Here is a 17,554-nt window from a genome sequence, read left to right on the forward strand (position 1 = left end):
TTTGAAAATTTAATGAATAAAAAGCTGTATTCATTGAGCCATAACCCAATATTTCATAACTTTTTTACAATTTTTTTAAGTATTATACATAATGCTTGAGAATTGGGTCTTTGCTTTTCACGTAATGAAACCTTCATAGATGAATGATGTTATATCATGTTATATTATTATATCCTTCATTTTTATGCAACTAATACCTGCAGTTTTTTTTAAACTAGTAATATAACTTCACACCAATGGCATACTATTGAAACAATACACAATCAACTGGCATTATGTCTGGTAATATTATTTATTTATTTACAATACACGATCTTTGGTAGTGACTTTGTTGTTTTCAGGATGCTGAAGGCAAACCATAAACTGTTTCGATTTTGTTTTTTTAATGTGTAATTTGCATTAATTAACTCAAGTAAAATTCAATATATGTAATTAAGATAAACAAAAACATATAAAAACTTTCAGTAATTTCTTTCTTGTCAAGTTAAACTTTCAACCCCAAATAATTTCCCCAAAATAGAACACCTTCAGGGACCCTGTAGAAATACAGCTAGTATATGCACTACATGGCCAAAAGTACACAAACATCTAATCATCACACCCATATACGCTTGTTGAGCATCTCATTCCAAAACCATGGGCATAAATATGGAGTTGGTCCCCCGTTTGCTACTATAACAGCCTCCACTCTTCTGAGAAGACTTTTCACTAGATTGTGGAACATGTCTGCAGGGATTTGTTCCTATTCAGCCACAAGAGCATTAATGAGGTTGGGCACTGATAGGGGAAGAAAAGGCCAGGCTCTCAGACACCATTCCAATTGATCCCAAAGGTGTTCGATGAGGTTGAGACCAGTCAATTTCTTACACACCAACCTCAGCAAACCATGTCTTTATGGGCCTTGCTTTGTGCATGGGAGTATTCTCATGCTGAAACAAAAAGGGCCTTCCTCAAACTGTTGCCACAAAGTTGGAACCACACAATTCCCTAGGATGTCATTGTATACTGTAGCATTACGATTTCCCCTCACTGGAACTAAAGAGCCTAGCCCAAACTGTGAAAACAGCCCCAGATCATTATTCCTTCTCCACAAAACTTTACAGTTAACACTATGCATTCAGGCAGGTAGCATTCTCTTGGCATCTGCCAAACCCAGATTCATCCATCAGACTGCCAGATAGTGAAGCGTGATTCATCACTCCAGTGAATGCATTTCCATTGCTCCAGAGTCCAATGGTGGTGTGCTTTATACCACTCCAGCCGACGCTTGGTTTTTCGCATGGTGATCTTAGGCTTGTGTGTGGCTGCTCGGCCATGAAAACTCATTTCACAAAGCTCCCAATGAGCAGTTCTTGTGCTGACGTTGCTTCCAGAAGCAGTTTGAAACTTGGTAGTGAGTGTTACAACAACTGTGGACAGACAATTTTTATGCACTATGTGCTTCGGCACTCGGCGGTCTCATTCTGTGAGCTTGTGTGGTCTGCTGCTTCATGGCTGAGTTTTCGTTGCTCTTAGATATTTCCACTTCACAATAACAATACATACAGTTGACTGGGGTAGCCTTAGCAGGGCAGAAATTCGACAAACTAACCTGTTGGAAAGGTGGCATCCCATGACAGTGCCATATTGAAAGTCACTGAGCTCTTCAGTACGACCCATTCTACTGCCAATGTTTGACTATGGAGATTGCATGGCTGTGTGGTTTATTTTATCAATGGGTATGGCTGAAATAGCTAAACCCACTAATTAGAAGGGCCATGTAGTGTATGTCAATGCATCAGCGATATTCAAAGTTGTACTGACTCAAAAAGTAGAGGAAAATGTTTAGATGCAGTCACATTTTTTTGTGTGGTAAATATTATTTCTTTTCTTTTTATTGTTTTATATCTTGTACATTCTGATATTTCTTAAATTTATTTTTGATGGAGTCTCCCTCAGGGTGTGAGAGGGGGAATTTTGAACTTTTTCTTCAGTTATGTACAGCACTTGAAGTGGAAATTCAGAATATTCACAAGACAATTAATAAACCAATTCAACTATTGATGCAATCTACAGATCAGCAAACTTCCCTTTTATTAAAGACTGTTTTTAATTACTGATCACAGTTTAGATTTTCAATGATATAATTGAATAGTTAGGCTACATAAGCTTCATGTTTTGTTCTCGTCACATGATAGCAATTTTCAATGTTTGGAATTCTTAATCAAGATACACAAGAAGTGGAGCTACATAAAATGCTCCACTTTGAACACTGGTTATGTGTATTATCACAGCAAACTATAAACACACAGCTTAAAGAGTGTGTTTGTTTTCTTATAGCAAAGCCACAATGAGATATCTGCTGAGTCCAATGAAGGAAATCGAACCCCTGATTTTAGTATGGTAAATCCGTAGACATACAGCTGTACTAGCAGGGAGCAGCTTGAAGAGGAACAAAATATTGTTAAATCTGAGTCATGTTTAGATTCAAGCTGAAAGACACTTTTTAAACTAAAAATTTGTGGTATTTTAGGTATCATCAAATTTAAAAAAAATAACAACATCCAAACAACTTTGCAAAATTTTTCATGATTTAATAAATTTTTGTTTTACTTAAAACAACTTGTACAAAAAAATCATCTTATATTTTTACTTTTATGTAAATAACTGTAAACAATAACCTAATTTTTCACTTTTTCACATAAAATTAAACAATGTTGTTGAACTGTGTTAGCTACTTACAGAGACAGTTGAACTTCATGGTGTGTTAGTCCCATGCCCTGAAGAAGGTAGGGAAGCAACTGACCATAGTCGTCCATCACATCTGTGCCAAAAAAATGGCAACAGTCAATCTAATTCTAATATTTTAACTTAAATATACACAACTCAGCTAATAAACTAATTAAACTATGGCTGCAATCCATAGATCAGCAAATTCCCTTTTTTATTAGACTGTTTTTAATTACTGATCACAGTTTAGATTATATAATTATATAATTGGATACTTATGCCACAGTAACCTCAAGTGTTTTATTCTAATTGTACTGTATAGTAACACACTCATATATACATGTAATATTACAGTATGCAAAACAAAACTGCTACCTACTTTAACGTAAACCTTATGCTACTATTATTGATCCTAACGTTTACACTAAACTAATTCATCTTGCTTATTAGAACAACTAAATGATTTATTAATGTACATTTTATTATAGTTCTAATCACAATGTTCATTTAGTTGACCTGATTAATTATTAAGTATACAAATTTTCCAATTTTTTAGTACTCATGACAATTTAATGTGGGCACAGAGTAACATGTAATGGCCATGTTAATTGTATACATGTAAAAAATTTTGTGTAATGCCTGTCTTGACATATGTACGTATATATAGAATAATACGTAATGACTGCCTTAAAATGTAGGTTAACATGTGTAATACTTGTCTCAACAGGACATAGTGTAATGTCTATTATACTGTGTGTGTATGTACATACAGTAACATACATAATACCTACCTTAATGTGAACTAGAGAACAGAGTAACACGTAACCCCTATGTTAATGTGTATGCATGTGTGTGTACATATATTTTATTGAAAATAAATACATTTTAATGAAGTTAAATAGTACAATAAGTACAAATTACAAGGAAGGATTTTATTACAAACAGCAAATCCTAACGTCTGACTAATATATTAGCTTCTTATAACTCAGAAACAAGCCAAATCAAAAACAAATTAAATAAAAAAACACTGCATTATCTGAAAAGATCCCAGGGTACAAGCTACAATGTAGAATTATAAAATGTACCTAGGTTTTGGAGGTAACTGAAGATATAGGACCCTTATTGAGGTGAGGGATACACTGTCTACCAGTCTTACCTTCCATTTGCCAGTAAGATGAGAGGCTGGAATGCTAACACCAAGATGTAAGTTCTCATCTTACTTACCCCCAAATGGTAGTACCTTATTTTTTATTTCAATTAATTCTTTACTTGAGAGAACAGTCACCTTCCCACAACTCTCAGCAGGAAGTGAAGGGTGATAAAGATGAAGGACATTGTGGGCTTGAGCATCCACATCTCGCTCTCTGAATTTCTATTTCTAATTCCATATCTATTGCTACTTCATTTTTTATGCAAGACTGGCAACTGGAAGTTAAGACTGGTGGACAGTGTATCCCCACTGCAATGTGGGTCCTACTTCTTCAGTCACCTCCAAAAGCTGAGGTACATTTTATAATCCCACATTGTAGCTTATACCCTGGGACCTATTCTGGTAATGCAACGTTTTTTTGTTTAATTTGTTTTGGATTTGGCCTGTTTTTGAGTTATATAAAGTGACACATATAATGCATGTTCTAATACAAATATATAAAGTAATATACGTAATGTCAATCTTAATTTGATACATACGTTGACCCAAATGTGTAATGTCATGTTTAACACATACATTAGAAAATGGTATAATGTACAAAATAACCTGTTGATTTTCGACATTCAATTTTTTTATTCATTTACTTCCAAAAATAAGCATACAAATTAAAGTTCCACATATGAAACAGCAAGCTTAGAATACAAAATACCGGATAAGAAACTGCATGTTTAAATACAAGATACCAGATAAGACACTACATATTTAGATACAAACTACCAAATAAAAAACAGCACGTTTAGATACAAAATACCAGATAAAAAACAGCATGTTTAGATACAAAATACCAGATAAAAAACAGCATGTTTAGATACAAAATACCAGATAAGAAACAGCATGTTTAGATACAAACTACCAAATGAGAAACAGCATGTTTAGATACAAAATACCAAATAAGAAACAGCAGGTTTAGATACAAAATACCAAATAAGAAACAGCAGGTTTAGATACAAAATACCAGATAAGAAACAGCATGTTTAGATACAAAATACCAGATAAGAAACAGCAGGTTTAGATACAAAATACTGTAGCATGGTGTTTATTAATACTCAGCAGTTGACTGAAATCAATCCAGTAAAAAGGATTGGTAAAGAATGGTTTAATTAAAATTATTTTTATTTCTATATTACTATAATATCACACTAACTACTGATCAGTAGATGGCAGTGTTGATTAGTTTACTTGTAACTGAATGACTGAGGCCTAAGTCCTCCTTCATCAGATGGCAGAAAGTTTTAAATCAAAAAGAAAGGTTAGGTCTGAACACTGATGTTATAAATATTCAACACAGATATTTGTTGTTTAAGTGTTTATTTATTTTAATCACCTATATTTTATCATGTAAATTATTTTATTCTTTTTTCATAGCTTTTCATATCCTTTTAACTACAGTTTAATTATAATGCTAAGCAGATAAGTAAATTACACAAAACTAGTTGTCACTATCAAAGAACTCTTTGCTTTTTTCTTAACAGTTTTAATATTCAATCTACTGAGAGTTAAAGAATTAATAACAGACGAGTGAACAACACTGAACTTGAATAAAATGTCCAACAGACTATGTATTATGTATGGTTAAATCCAAACATAAATTCACAGTTTCAACCCAAATTACTGAAAAATAGTTAGTTTAACCCCGATGTTAAGTTTACACACATGTGAGTGTGGATCAAATGTAGTGCAGTATCACAAACAATTAGTCTTACAAACATGGTGAGTGTGGATCAAATGTAGTGCAGTATCACAAACAATTAGTCTTACAAACATGGTGAGTGTGGATCAAATGTAGTGCAGTATCACAAACAATTAGTCTTACAAACATGGTGAGTGTGGATCAAATGTAGTGCAGTATCACAAACAATTAGTCTTACAAACATGGTGAGTGTGGATCAAATGTAGTGCAGTATCACAAACAATTAGTCTTACAAACATGGTGAGTGTGGATCAAATGTAGTGCAGTATCACAAACAATTAGTCTTACAAACATGGTGAGTGTGGATCAAATGTAGTGCAGTATCACAAACAATTAGTCTTACAAACATGGTGAGTGTGGATCAAATGTAGTGCAGTATCACAAACAATTAGTGTAGTGCAGTATCACAAACAATGTCTGAGTGTGGATCAAATGTAGTGCAGTATCACAAACAATTAGTCTTACAAACATGGTGAGTGTGGATCAAATGTAGTGCAGTATCACAAACAATTAGTCTTACAAACATGGTGAGTGTGGATCAAATGTAGTGCAGTATCACAAACAATTAGTCTTACAAACATGGTGAGTGTGGATCAAATGTAGTGCAGTATCACAAACAATTAGTCTTACAAACATGGTGAGTGTGGATCAAATGTAGTGCAGTATCACAAACAATTAGTTTTACAAACACATCTTTTGTAGTTCAAAATATTAATACTTAAACAATATTAAACTTCCTCAAAACCTTAAAACTAATAAAAGTATGTTTATAATTTTTTCTGTCAAGGTAAGTTTTACAATTCCATTATATTTTACATACCTCTTACTTGCAGATGAAGGTAAATGCTGACTAGGTGACATATTATGTGGACTTTCTGCTGGACTGTCTGTGTGATTAGGATTTGGAAACAAGAAACTTGCTTTTAAGTTACTTTTCACTTTTAGTGACATATTTAGCTCATGCCCATGTTTAATAACCTAAATTTTTAAATGCCCAAAATGTTTAGATATAACAAATATACAAAATAAAAGAAAACTCTATCCTACTCATGTGAAGTAAGCAATGTGAACAACCTTTGGAAACTGTGAAAAGTATCATACCAACATCTTTTAAGGAATACCAATACTTAACAAGGTTGATATTTAACAAAACATCCTTGATAACATATAAAAACTAAAGACCTGTTTCACAAGCTGTTATAAAAATTTTTAAGCATTATATTCTTATACTGATTTAGTTATGTCTTTATTGACCGTATTTTCTGTGGCACAAAATACTATATAATTACCATATTGTATGCCTTGAAAAACACACTTTTTTCTTTAAAAATACCTTCAAAATCCCATGCATCTTCCAAGACAAATGTGATGAGGTTAGCTCAGGGTCTACTCAAAATGGCTTCTCATATAGATCATAATCTCATTATTTACCGATTACAAGCTTTCAATAGCATAAAATGTTTAATTTAACTAATACTGTCGACATACTGTGAAGAATATGATGTATTTGACTGTATTTACTAAGCAGATTGAAAAAAGTCAAGGTTACATCAAGGTGTTGGTTGCTGAGTCAAAATATTTTTTTCTTAGAATTATCCTTCGAAAATTAGGATGTGCATTCTATGATGTAGCATCTTACAAGGCACAAATAGTAGTAGCATACTGGATTAAGTGTCCATAAAATTTTACTTCTGGACAATATTGTTAAAACACAAATAGCAGGAGTTAAATACTTGATAGATGATATCTATTGTCTAATGTTTTATCAAATATCAAAAATTATTTACTATTTTAACTAGTCATTAAAACACGTACTACAACAAATACTTACCTTAAAAATTAAAGAAAATATTCATAGGTTAATCTATTTCCTCAGTTAAAACATTTTAGTGCAATTCTATATACATACAGGTTTGAAACATTTTTTCCTATTACACCATCTTATTTTACAAGAATGTTCCTGAACTAACAAACATTTAAAACATACAATATTAAAAGTATGTGAAATACCACAACGAAGGTTTTCTTATCACCTCCTATTTTTCTTGCATGCAGGCAATAGAAAACTTGCATGTGTCTTTAGCCACAACAGATTTTCATGTATTGTTAATAATAATTTACAAAGTAAAACTGTGAAGTGTTTTCTTATGATACAAGGAAACAAAACTTAAGAAGGGTTACAAATGTTTGCATAATAAAACCCTAATGAAAACAGTTGTTAACAGTCTGTGCACAAGGATAAATGCAGAAATCCACAACAAATATAATAATTAAATCCTATGAGTCAAACAATCCTCTTCATGACAAGGAAGTTCTAGCTATAACAGATAGTAAACCAATATAGATTTACCTATTTGTATCAATGTTTAGCTTGATTGTTTAATAGCAATACCTAGGCAAGCATACATATTCATCAACATGAATTCACTAAAACAACCAGATATACTAAAACTTAGTTTGTGTAAAAATACAAGTCCAGGTTTAATAAAAAATTCATGTAAGCCCATTTTGACATATCTCTAGGTCCCAAACCTTTTAGAGTTTCTTAACAACTTATTAAAATTTGTTGTTTTATAAAGACATTACCCTAAATATTCTTATGATTAGTTTTTATGAATTATGGTAAATTCATGAAAATTGCTGAATTTTTGAAAGTGGGACAAATTTACATCATAAAATTCCTTGAGATTTTGAAATATTAATCACAAGTGACATAATTATTAATTAAAACAAATCTTATTTCCTTAAAGAAAGCTAAAATACAAGTTTGCACGATAACTATAAGCAGCTTCTGATTAAAATAAAAGGTTAAACAATAAAAAATAATAAACATAAGAGAAAGTAAAAGAACCAAAGTTTAAAATAAAACTTCACTTTTCTTCAAAGAAGAGTAAAATAATTCTAATTTTCACATACTTAAAAATAAAAATCATTATGATTTATGGGGAAAAAATCTATGTAGATACAACCAATTATATGTTTAAAGATTATCAGTAAACCTTGTTTTCATAACACACTGCAATGACTAAATAAGAGAATTATGGACGATAATCACCATTATTTCTATACATGTAACTTCTGAATGACTAAACATGTAGGTTAGTTCTTAGACATAACAAACAATTATTCAGTTATTTACTCTGACAAACAGGTGAATGTCTTTTGGTAAAGTGGGTGAAGTATTACAGATGAAACTTTTCTTGCAGCTGCACAACTAATAAAAAAAAAAAAACACTCCCACAAAATTTTATCTTATATTAAAATGGTTTTAAACATTTACTATAAAAGAAATTATGATATTTTTATGAATGTTTATTAATAAATTATTAACTTCTTGCATTTACTGGCAGGAATCTTCACTCCCAATCTAGAAACTGTGTTAATGTACAGTACTGTAAATATTTATAAAAAGTGATGGGCTACTCTTTACCAACAAATAGTGGGAATGACCATCACATTATAATGCCCCCATGGCTGAAAGGGCAAGCATGTTTGGTGTGATGAGGACTTGAACCAGTGACCCTTAGATTATGAGTTAAACACCCTAACCACCTGGCCATGCAGGGGCATTACATGATTGTATTCCAACTAATTAAGAAATATCAAACCAGGACAAAGCTCATAAAATACAGTCAATCATACTATAACTAGTAGCAGTAGTACTAGCAGAAGTATGATCCAGACATGGCTCACAGAACCGAAATACTATATGGCATGCATGTAGAAATCACAGTTTTGGTTAGTCAAGGATACTCCACGTGAAAAATTGCATTAACAATTTAGTAAAAGCTATACTGAAGATTCTTAATAAGTTAGACAAAAATAACAGTAATTAATAGAAGTGGTAAAAGTTAATAAAAAATGAATGTATGCAATACTGATGTTGATTATCTCAAGATATCTTCTTTATCAAAAAGATAATGGTTGAATACAGTTCTTTCCAGCAGCCTTGCTGTAAGTAATAATATAAGTATTAGCTTGGGAACAATAAGTGTTCTCAGTAAAGGTGTTTATACATAAAAACCATTGCTGAGAAGAGGTAACAAATGGGCAAAGCTGGAAAAATGTGCCCTTTAGAAATGACTCTAAGTTTGAATTGTTTGGTAAATATCACTGATAGTTAATTTGGAAAATAGAGAGGTGAAAACAGTATCGTAATTAATATACAACATCTATAGTAAAGCATAACAGGAAGTAGTACATGTCTGTGGCTAAATCTCAGCCAACAGTGTAAGTGATCTGAACAAACTTGCTGGCAGTCTGACAGAAACATTCCCTCAGGCACATGACTTCAAACAAAATAAGAATCCCAAGTATACAAAAAATGTGGCAAGATTACATGAAATACTCACAACCATGGCCTGAAATGCACAAATTCCTGAAACAAACACTATTGAGACTGCAGGAGCTCATGTAAAAACCAGAAAAACTTGGTTGAATTGTAGGAAGTAGCACTTGGAACAATATTACAAAATTGTACATTCAAAAATGGTATGAAAGCATGAAAACATGATGTACTGCTCTGTGTCAAGTAAAATATCAGTGCATTGGACACTTTATTCCTTTAGTATTTTATTGGTAATATTTTGTACTACAGTGGAACCCCTCTAAGCGGCCACCCCTTGAAAGCAGTCATTCAATCACAGTCCCTTTTTTTTGTTTACATAATCCCTAATTATGTAGAGTGGAACCCCTCTAATCAGGCCAGTTTGTCTCAGTCTCAAAGGTGGCTGCTTTAAAGGGGTTCCACTGTATTAATAAATTAAGCCATCTAGATGCTATTACTCATTGTTTGTGACTTCTTTGTATCACTTCCCTATTTTCATAATTATTTCCATAACTGTATCATTAATAAAATCCCTTGAAATATATAAAAATGAACATATGACAAATTAATTATAAAATATACTGGTAATCAAATATACTTTATTGTTCATAATATCAAAAAGTGAAAAGAAATGTTAATGACAATGGGAGGAGCATAACATTTTATAATCACACACCTATAATATGTATTGAAGTAATCACCAAGTACCAAGGTAACAGATACACAGAAACCTGAAAGATAAACTAGCAAATGTGTTTTAATTTGTTGTAAGTTGAAAATATGATTTAAAAATAACCTATTTACATAGAGTATACTACTTTCTATGAAGTATATGAGATATAATCTTGAACAAAAATTACCTCAACTTTTAAGATTTACACAGTTGTAAGAACCCTTACCTGCCTCGATGAGAGATGCTAAGTTCCTTCTGTAAAAGAGAAAAAAGAAAAATCAGTTAAAATTAAACTGCACATACAATGATATATTAACATAACTCACACAATGAACAAACTAGTTTGAAGCTTGTCCTTGAATAAGTCAGCTCATATTGTATATACTTACACAAAACTCATTCAAACTTTCTTTGCAAACCAAATCAATCGTTATCTATTCACATTAAGAAACTAATGTGGTTTACCATAATATTCTAAAATTTCAAAATAGGAAACATCAGGTGTTCTGATTAAATGAAATTACATGCCTCATATTCTAAAAGGTTTCAAATCCTGAAGAAATGTCAAGTTACTCCTACAAACAACCAAAGTTAAATAAAAACTTTAATTCTTCATCACATAAAAACAGCAAAAATAATAATGACGAGAGTGACATAAAATAATAATGACGATACTGACCTAAAATAATAATGACGAGAGTGACATAAAATAATAATGACGATAGCGACATAAAATAATAATGATGATAGCAACATAAAATAATAATGACGATAGCGACATAAAATAACAATGACGATAGCGACATAAAATAATAATGATGATAGTGAAATAAAATAACAATGACGATAGCGACATAAAATAATAATGATGATAGTGACATAAAATGGAAACAACGTATAGTTATTAAGTTAATCCCACAATTTTGGAACTGTATGTAAATAAATTCACGTAGAAAGTAACCTTAGTGTCTGATCTTAGTGTACTAAACAATATTAAAGAAACATTGCTAAGTGAATAATACACAAATACATATCAAATACTTTGATAAAAACATACTTAACTTTTCAATAAATGTTTTTTCAATAATTATTTTATCAATTTTTAAGTGTTAAGTTATGCTTTGATAATTAATGTATTTTGTAAGATATCTTGTAAAGTATATTAATGCAATGACATATGATATTTAGTATACATGTCTAAACAAAAAATACTATTGCATTTTATGAGTTACATTTTCAAAAACACTCATTACAAGTAATTTGTTGCATTTCAAGCAAAAACTGCAAACATTTAATCTTAAAAATGTTTGGATTTTAACTAAGGAAGCAAATAAAATAAGTGATAAGTCTTTCAGTTGCAAGATTGTGGTTAATAAAACAGCTGGGAAGTTAAACACATTTGGGACTAAGTCTCTGAATATTCTTTGAAATAATATACTTAAGTTTTTTTAAAAAAATGTATACTATATTTGGATACTTACTATCTTTGTGTGCAATTTTATGAATTATTTTGTTAAGTACACTTCCTAAACTTCTATACAAAAGAAAGAGTGTCTAATACCTAAGCCTTTATTTAGAAATAGCTGTTTTTTTTACATATCTCACATTGTATGTTTGTGTTCACACACTGCACAAGAACAACACAAATGTCGGCAACACTGCACTAAACCACTTTGAAAGTTCAAGAAACTGAGTGACTTATTCAATGTAATCTCCTCACTATGATATCACATGACACACAAAACTATGAAATGTGTCTTAAAAACATCCACCTTGTTAGGTTACTGCATCTTTAAGTTCCTAAATAGTTTACGAGTTACTGTGGTATTATGCTAAAAAAAACGTTCATGAGGATTTAAATCATGTGACACTAGGAGGCCAAGCTAACCCAGATCCACAGCTGCAGTGGACATTCAAAATGATGGTACGTTTAAAGGTGTTTGCAGAAAAAATCCAGTATAGTGTTTGCTACTGCGGGTGCTACCTATTGCAACTAAATCTCTCAAGAGTGCAGTACAACACTGCCAAGTTTCTTAACATTCGAATGTAATGTGTCAATTAGAAGACACACAAACGAAGAATGTATAAAAAGTCTCCTGTACACGAATATGTTGAACTAAGCTTTGATTAGAAATTACTAATAATTTACTAAATTATTATTGTAAGGAAGCTGATATCATCACCCACAATATTAAACAACATTGCATGATCATCTCAAAAACATGATTGTAAACATTTAACAAGTAGCTTACATGTAAACACACAATATGGAAGGTCATAAACAATCACTATAATCAGCTTATGTAAGCCAGTTAAAAGTGAATAAGTCAAATGCACACACATAACTATATCCATGTAAAAATGTTTGTTGTTGTCGTTTTTATAAAATATATATTTATTCTTGATGACAAGAAACCCACTTGAAATAAAAATATATTTCAGAATGGCTGGTACGGGTATTAACACTTTTATTGATAAGGAGAGAACAACGTTTTGACCTTCCTAGGTCATCTTCAAGTTAAGGTCAAAACGTTGCTCTCTCCCTATTAATAAAAGTGTTAACACCCATACCAGTTGTTCTGAGATACATATTCATTTTATATTAGATCTAAGTGATAGAAATAAATGAAATATTTTTTAAAGTAACTACCAAATATTGATGAACAGGGAAAAATAAAAAAAATTAAACAATTCACTAGTCTTGGAAGTGTTTCAATGTATACTTAGATAATATATTACACACAGACACTGAATTATTTGTTATTTGGCACAGAACAAGTGTTGATGGTATATGCATACCTGCAGACACATTTTGCATACTTGAACATATTCTTCTCTTCCCAAAATTCCATCTCAGTGATATTTAAACTCACAATAAACTGCAAAACATTATAAACCCATTACTGTGGATTAATCTCCACTGTATGAAATGATTCATGATGAAAATATTGGCAAAAATATTAATATTTTCATAAACAGAAACCTTTATCTTACCTTCAATTGTATCACAAAAGAAATATGCTGAGAAAAGTCAAGAGTCAAACCATGTTTCTTTAATACACTTTCACTTGCACTTCGACGGATGCCAGGGGATGATACCATAGCATCCTTCTTTACCTCTTGATCATAACTGTTTGCCATATTCAATCTTGAGAATCCATTAAATTCTTGAATTCTTTGATGCTCTCACTGCAGTCATGACTTAGGACCAGAATTTAAAAAGCTCTCTGGCAAGAAGAGACAATTATGTAGTTACTGTGTTTACGAAAGAGGCTAACTAAGTATTAATTTAGTATCAAAAATATAAAGAATATTTTTTGTTTAATAGCAAAATTTTGCTTTAAATAACCATGCTGTGGACATTTAAACTAAAGCTGCATTGAACTAACCATAATGGATTTTTATAGCTAAGTAAAATTTAATAGCAAAATCCAAAATGATAGCACACATCACTTCTAAAGAGCTAAATGTATTGAAACAGCAAAAAAAAATCAATTTCTCTTAATTGTTAAAATACTTCTTAAAACTATGTTTTTCTTACACTATGAATTTATTAATGGTGATAAATTGTACAGTTTTAACACAAAAATAATGAATCAGAGTTTATGATTATATTTTGAATCTATGGTAAAGCTATTAGGGCAGTTCCCATCAGCCAATTGCCTTCCCTCAAGTGAGAAGCTAAACATTGATTTAATTGTAATCCTGTTTAACCAACTGTTGGAATAATAAAAAAACTAATTTTAATTAAATTCTTAGTTTAAGTGATACTAACTCAGGTGATTGCTAATCTTAGCTAATAAATTATATTGATTAATCAATTAAGTTGTCCATCTCTTAGATAATGATAGGTGTGTGTTCTTCTTATTGCAAAGCCCCATTGGGCAATCTGCTGAGTCCACTGAGGGGAGGCAAATCCCTAATTTTAGCATTGTAAATGTGAAGACTTAATGCTGTACCAGCAGGGGATTATAATGATAGGTAAGGAACTAATATTTTAATTTTTCAAAGATAGCACAGGTCTGTAGTAGTTTTATTGTCTTGAAATTTTTACATGTTCTACAGTAATTCTTGTGCACTAAATGATAACCATTTTTCTTCAATATGTAGAGATTTTTTAAACAAGATAGCATATTTACTTTTACATAAATAAATAATTTTCATGGGAATCAGGTCGTTTTGTCATGCTTAAACTGTTGACAACCACTGACTATACATTTCTCTAAACCAGTCATGACATAAATCTTATTTATCATTTTAGAATACACAAGGAACACATTGCTAGTATGTGTATGAACTTTGATATTATTGTGTTCTTTTCAAAACTATTTATTCATCACTATGGCAATAAGAGGTTGTGTAAATGACCCAAATATATTCTGTTATATTCGTAGTAAATCTATTGCAAATAAACAATGGCAAAACTTTGGAAAATTCATCAAAAAAAGCATATTATGCACATTCTGGAATAACACTTGGGACCAAGACAAATCATCAGCTCCACACAAAATTTGTACCATTTATGTTGAAGAGTTAAGACAGTTGACTAAAGGTAAAAAAAAAAAGCCTTTTGGAATTCTAATGATTTGGCATGAGCCCCAAAACCATGGAGATGACCGTTGTATTTGTTCATTTAAAATGCAAGATTACAACACTTGAAAAAAAAAGGAAATTTCATATTCAAATCTTCAATCTGCTATAAGATCTATTGCTCACTGACCTGATGTGCCTGTACCTACTGCACCATGGACCTGATGTACATGAACCTACTGCACCATGAACCTGATGTATATGTACCTACTACACCAGAGACTCTTGATACAGTTTCATCTGATTCTGAATCTGAGGTCAAAAGAAATGATGATATGGATTGTACCTACTGCACCATGGACCTGATGTACATGTACCTACTGCACCATGAACCTGATGTATATGTACCTACTACACCAGAGACTCTTGATACAGTTTCATCTGATTCTGAATCTGAGGTCAAAAGAAATGATGGTATGGATTGTTTACAATATGAAACATCTGGTGAACCATAACTTTCACAGAAGGTAAACTTGTTACATGCCGAGAAATTTGGGCCTTCCAAAGTATCCTTCAGATATTTCGGGCTAAGAACTTATTTTCTTCAGGGGCATCAGTTTACTAGTGCATAAATCATGAGAAAGAGTTTATATGACACTTTTTGTAAGAAGGTTCACCAGTTTATTTCAACAATATTGCTAAATTAATGCCAATGTTCGGAGCTGCAGTCTGTGAACCAAGTAAGTAGAGACTGTTCATTGATTCCTCAAAAAAAAACTAAAAGGAGTTCTCCTTTACAATGGTAACAGATATGCATCTGCTCCTACTGCTAATTTGGTTCACTTAAAGGAAGTGTACAAAAATCTCAAACTACTTAATGAGGTTAAATACAAAGAACATGGTTGGTTACACTGTAGAGACTTAAAAGTCCTTTTCATGCTGTTGAGTCAACAATCTGTTTATACAAAGTTTCCATGTTTTCTGTGTGAATAGGACAGCAGAGCATGAAATAAGCTTATTTGTTTGTTTTGAATTTCACGCAAAGCTACTCAAGGGCTATCTGTGCTAGCTGTCCCAAAATTTGCTGTGTAAGGCTAGAGGGAAAGCAGCTAGTCATCAATACCCACTGCCAACTCTTAGACTACTCTTTTACCAATGAATAGTGAGGTTGACTGTCACATTATAATGCCCCCACAGATGAAAGGGCAAGCATGTTTGGTGTGACAGGAATTCAAACCCGTGACCCTAGGATTACAAGTTAAGCACCTTAACCACGGGGCCATGAAATAAGCACTGGCTAAAAAGCAATGAACATGCAGATTCAGCCTGATACCAGGATAAAAACATTGAAAGTTAAGTTGGCACAAAGAAAGTTCTATTACCGTCATTTAAAACTGGATTTGAGGAAGTAGTTTGCAAAGGTATAAGATAAAGATGGGACCCATATGGGCAACTCCCAGCTTTTTCAGAAGCAAAACATAAAAAAGGGACTTTTTGGTAGACCTAAGATTCGATAATTGTCTTCGAATGAACAGACTGATAGGAAAATGAGGAAAGTTGATAAAGAGAAGAGGATTATCTTTAAAAATGTTACTGAATTAGGAAACAACAAGGACTCAACTTACAAAAACATTGTCAATAACATGCTCAATAAATTCAAAAAGTTAAGGTGTAATATGCACTTGAAAGTTCATTTCTTACAGTCACACATTTTGGCTATTTCTCTGAAAATTTCAGTGCCATCAGTGGAGAACAAAGGGAAAGGTTTCATCAAGACATTATGGAAATAGAGTAAAAATATCAGGAAAGGTGGAACATCAGTGCAATGGCTGATTACTGCTAGTTATTGAAATGAGAGACTCCAGATGCAATACATGAAAGAAAAACCACAATAAACAGTTTTGAGCATACAAGGCATAAATGTCACAAAAAACAAACCAAGATGAATGAGGATATATATTAATTTGACATAATGTTCTTCCTTCTTCTTCAATTTGTTTGCATTTTTTTGTGAACAAACGTAATAATGTTCACTGTTGTAAACATAATAATAATAATTTTATCTTAGTAAAGCATAAAAGAATTACACAACAGAAACAAATGAATATTATTTTTTAAATCTGTGTAGCTGAATTATGGAAAGTCCATTATTAAAACCAAAACAATAGTTATGAAGTTTAAATCTGCAAGCCTGTGTAATTAGATATACATTTGAAAAAACCGAAATAACAATAGAAACAAACATTAAATATTTGTTCTACTTAGGACACCAGGACAATCCACAAAGAGAATTGCAATAATTTACACATGAGCTGTGGCAACTAACTAAAGTGCCCTACTTTATAACAAGTTAGAATCCATTAACAGAAAGATCAGTGGCAAAAGCCATCCACATGAACTGCTCATGTAGCAGAT

At 31.8% G+C, this 17,554-nt stretch overlaps 1 long non-coding RNA gene and 1 pseudogene across 2 annotated transcripts in view; both read right to left on the bottom strand.

The window, feature by feature from the left end:
- LOC143233454 (microtubule-associated serine/threonine-protein kinase 3-like) overlaps positions 1-6,560 on the bottom strand; it is a 30,972-nt pseudogene extending 24,412 nt beyond the window's left edge. Inside the window, exons 1-2 of the transcript XR_013018161.1 lie at positions 6,430-6,560; positions 2,722-2,803 (exon numbers count right to left, since the gene is read on the bottom strand). The product of XR_013018161.1 is annotated as a microtubule-associated serine/threonine-protein kinase 3-like (transcript). The remainder of the gene's footprint in view (positions 1-2,721; positions 2,804-6,429) is intronic.
- A 2,169-nt stretch (positions 6,561-8,729) lies between these two features.
- Positions 8,730-17,303, bottom strand: LOC143229999 (uncharacterized). Its single transcript, XR_013016176.1, has 3 exons — positions 13,604-17,303; positions 10,836-10,864; positions 8,730-8,823 (listed from the first exon to the last, which is right to left on the bottom strand). It is a non-coding gene; the product is annotated as an uncharacterized LOC143229999 (long non-coding RNA).
- Between the last annotated feature and the right edge of the window lie 251 nt (positions 17,304-17,554).

Source organism: Tachypleus tridentatus, chromosome 1 (genome assembly GCF_004210375.1).
Source record: "Tachypleus tridentatus isolate NWPU-2018 chromosome 1, ASM421037v1, whole genome shotgun sequence".
In the NCBI taxonomy this organism is placed as follows: domain Eukaryota; kingdom Metazoa; phylum Arthropoda; class Merostomata; order Xiphosura; family Limulidae; genus Tachypleus; species Tachypleus tridentatus.